The following is a 4,765-nucleotide window of genomic DNA, read 5'->3' as shown; positions in this document are numbered from 1 at the left end:
GGGAGCTAAAAATCTGATAGAAATCTTGTCTTTCTGGCTAAAGTAACTGATAAAAGGGGCCTCTCTAGTACAGAGAGAGTAAGGGGAATCCTGGAGGAGGTGAGTCGGAGAAGGAGCTCTCAGTGCATGAACCTCCACAAGTCTCAGACTCCACAAGTGAGTTTCAGGAACACAGAGGAAACTGAAGCCATTATCAGGAAGGCTTGAGCAAATTAATGTCTCAATCAAGGCCAAGACCAAGAATGAGCCCTGAGTGGCACCCAGCAGACCAAAAGCAACTCAGCAAAGGCTTTGAAGACTGAACTGAGAAGGAAAGCACAGAACCTGCTGTTTAAGCCTAACCAGGCTAATTGTTCCATACATTGATGATGGCAATGACTGCACAGGCATGTACAATTTCTAAGTTCATGGAATGCTGTACAGTACTTAAAATGACTACATTTTAGTCTATGTAAATAATATCCAAATGAAGTTGATTTAAGAAAAAAGAGCAGGCCGGCAGGTGGTGTGGGGGTTAAGGGGACTGGACTCTCACATGGCCAACCGTGGTTCGAATCTCAGACCTGGAGGCTTACTTTCTCACTTTCCTCCTCTCTCTCACTCTGACCCTCTCTGGCCAAATTAAAATAAATAAATAAAGTTAAATAAAATAATTCTTTAAAAAAAAAAAAAAAAAACAAAAGAAAAAAGAGCAAACAAACACAAAATGGAACCTTAAATTTATGTCTGAAAGTATATACTGCATAGGAGCCTATTTAATCAATAAAGATGAGTGATTAAAAACAACAACAACAACAAAAGAACAGTAGCAAATGATAGGGTCTCCATAATAATGAAGGTGGAGTCTGATAAGGAGACAGGTAAGATAGAAAGTGTGTCCTATTTGCTAAGCTGGTGACCTTGGACAAATTGCTTAACACTTGGATTCATTGTTTCCTTATGTGTAAAACAGAGATTAAATGGATTAATATAAGTGAAGGCCCATGGAAGTGTAATTAGCAACTGTGAGAAAATCTGAGCTCCAAATGACCACTCTGGAGGACGTAGTCATGAGCAACAGTGGAGGTCACAAGGACAGGCTTTACAGTGGCCACTGCTAGGCAGTCCTAAGCCCACTGCAGGTTCCACGTAGCGTTTCTCATCCCCTACAATGGGCTGTTCCTAACAAAATGTGTTCTATGGTTAAGTCCTTAGGAAATACTAAATTAAAGTTAAATAAATGTCCTTACTGTAGGGCAAAAGTACCAATGCATATTGTGAATTTCCAAAACAGGACATGCAAATGTTCCCCAAGTAATTTTTGCCAAGGATCCTGTTTTAGATGTAGTACTTTATTCACCCAAGAGCATTTCAAGAATTGTACTTTGACAATACTTTGGGAAATGCCAACCTCTTGAGATGAGCACTGAAATGAGAGTTGAGACCTCTGAACTTTAGTCCTATCTGTGTACAAATAATTTTACCTCTCTAAGCCTTACTGCCCCCTTCTCCAAAATGAGAAGGTTAAGGCAGAATTTCTCCTCCAAGATCATTTTGGATCAAACTTTCCACAATTCTATGGCCTGTGCAAAGTGTGCTAGATTACCCTACATTAGGAGGAAGGTAGACCAGAAGACCGGCACATTTCCAAATAGATTTTGAAAAATGTCTATCTATGGGCCACCCATAGGACAGTGGTTAAGCACTTTGCAGAAGAGGCCAGACTCCATATGCAGACTGGGGTTTGAATCCTGGCCTCAGTGGAAACATGCCAAATACATGTGCACATATGCTCAGGATGCTGATGGGATGGAGCACTAAAGAGAGAAAGATTGTAGCATTACTGGGCTCCATTGGGGGGTGTGGGGTTGCTCTATCTTTCTCTCCTCTCTCTCATTCTCTCTCTCGTGCACACACACACACACACACACATACATACACACCACATTTTATCATGAATAAAGAAAAAACTGTCCATCTTTTCAGATCCAAACCTCACAAAAAGAAAAAAAATAACTTCCTCATAGAATGAAAATTTCTAGAAGCATCACATCTCAAATTTTTGGCATATGAATACATCCTTTTCCACCAGTTTTAAACACTACTGGCTGATCTGTGTGATGTTTCCAGATGCTTCTGCAATTAGATCTGTTGTACTTAAATTCTGTCCATTAAATTGAATGAGATGTTGCTCTTCTTTTTCAACAAAGCTGTCTGGTGGCAAAAAATAATGGAGCTAATGAGGTATAAAATGAAAACCACTCTGCAGGCAAGTGGTTCCCACACAACCCCTAAGTGATTTATTTTCTGTCTTCATCTCAGCATCTCCAACTTCAACTGGCATGGTTATCATGATGCCTCACAAAAATGAGGAACAATTCACCCTCTCTATGAATGGTATGTTCAAGAACATTTTAGATTCTATCAGCTATTTTTCCATCTATATAAATAATGATTTCATTTGTGATTACTCAAAAACTAGCATTGACTGCTAGTTTTATAATTATTTGTTTCCTAAACAAATCAAAGGACAAACCAATATAGTGGAAATGTCAATTCTCATAATTTTTTTTTCTTAAGATTTTGCCATGGGAAAGTGTGTTTGCCAGAGACAGAGAGAGAGAGAAGAAAAAAAAGAAAGTGAGAAATCTCCCCTAGGGGGAATGACCATGCCACAATCCCTTCTCTTCCATTTTCCTCTCAGGAGTTTAGGCATACATGTACATGTGCTTGGTGTGTCATTCTAGCTACCGGGGATGAGACTCAAACTGTCATGTGGGATCCAGTACCTTAACCACCATGCTACCTGCTGGCCCCAATTCTCACCAAATTTATACACATATTTAATGTAATTTCAACCTAGAGCCATCTAAGTTTTTTTTTTTTTTTGGTTCTTGCTTTTTTTTAGAAAGTGGCAAGATGTTTCCAAGATCAAGATCTGATAGTATCCAAGGCAATCTTGAAGATAAAGGTGAAGGACTTACAAAAGCAGTAAAAAGAATCTTAAAACTTCACTAAGACAATACAGTTTTTGTTCAACAAGAGACAAATAGATCACTGAACATGACTATGACTAAGATTGTGGTATACATTCATGTGGAAATGATGGTGTTTTCAATTACTATTGCTGGATCAATTAGATATTCAAATAGGCAGCCCCCCAGAAAATCTTGATCCCTATCTCACACCATTTATAACTGATAACTCCAAATGGATTGTAGATATAAATGGGGAAAGTAAAAAAGTAAAGCTTCTAGGAGATAAAATAGAGCAATTATCTTCATGATTTGGGGTAAATGAACATTACTTAACCAGGACTTAGAAAGCATTAACAATAAAATAATTAATAAACAGAACTTGATGGAAAGGAAAAACTTCTGTTCATCAGAAAACCCACTGAAAGAATAAAGAGTGAAAGCCACAGAGCAGGAGAACATGTTTACAATACATAAAAGCAACAAAATACTCTTACCCAAAATATATAACAAATGCATATAAATCAGGAAGAAAAAAGCAATTGACTCCATTTTATGTAAACAGCCAAAAGACTTCTAGAAACATTTTGCAAAAGACATTATACAAGTGGCCCATAAACATGTGCAAAAATACTTAAACTTTAGTGATCAAGGAAATGCAAATGAAATCATGATGAGATAGAAAAAACACCCATCAGATTGGCTGAAATGAAAAGATAAACAATTCCAAGTTCTAGAAAGGATATGGAGCCACTGGAATCCTTATCTCTACTATTCAGAAGAAAAGCTGGTACAACCACAGTGGAAAATTGGTGACTTCTACTGAAACTGAACAAGCTGAAATCCTAAGACCCAGAAATTCCACTCCTGGGTATATACCCAATAGAAATGTGTACATATGTGCTCTAAAAATATATGTACAAGATTTTTTTATCAAATTAAATCTAAAAACAACCTACAAGTCCATCACCAGCTGAACAGATACATGGACTGTGGTATGTTCACATAGTGAAATATTACACAGCAACGATAATGACCAACTATTGCTATATATAATAATATTGATGAATTTATCAAACATAATGTCAAAAGAAGCCAGATACGAAAGAGAAATAGTCAGTTCTGCTCTAACGAGATGTATATGTCCCTAAAAATCACTGTACTAAACAAATTCATGCAACTAAAATCATGTAAAACAGGTTAGGGGTACAACAGTCAAAAACTTTGCCAGTGACACATTTTTAAAAAGACAGAAATCGGGACCAGCAGCTGACGTAATGGCTACATCGCTGGACTCCCATGTAGTCAACCACAGTTCGAGTTCTGGTCCTGGTGGCTTAAACTCATGCCAAGTGCATGTGTGTGCATGCCCAAGATCCCGAGAGCGAGAATGGAGGAGAATGGGTTGCAGCATGGCCATCCCCTCTGGGGGGTGATTTCTTGCTTTCTGTCTCTCTCTGTCTTTCTGGCAAGTGTACCCCTCCTAAAACACAAACCCCTCAAAAAAAAAAAAAAAGACAGAAATCAGAACCAGCAGATGGCATAATGGTTATGTCAATGGATTCCCACGTATTTGACAATCGTTCAAGTCCTGGACCTGATGGTTTAAACCTCATGCTAGGTGCATGTGTATACATACCCAAAATCCTAAGAGGAAAATCCAGAAGGGGTTGCAGTGTGGCCATCCCTTCTGGCGGGGGGTGGTGGCGGTGGTGGTGATTTCTCACTTTCTGTCTCTCTGTCTCTCTGCCAAGTGCATGTGCCTTATAGCAAAAATCTCTCAAAAAAAAAAAAAAAAAAAAAAGAAAAAT

The sequence above is a fragment of the Tupaia chinensis genome, unplaced genomic scaffold (genome assembly GCF_000334495.1).
Source record: "Tupaia chinensis unplaced genomic scaffold, TupChi_1.0 Scaffold142846_1, whole genome shotgun sequence".
In the NCBI taxonomy this organism is placed as follows: Eukaryota; Metazoa; Chordata; class Mammalia; order Scandentia; family Tupaiidae; genus Tupaia; species Tupaia belangeri.
Note: the sequence above shows the minus strand (reverse complement) of the source record.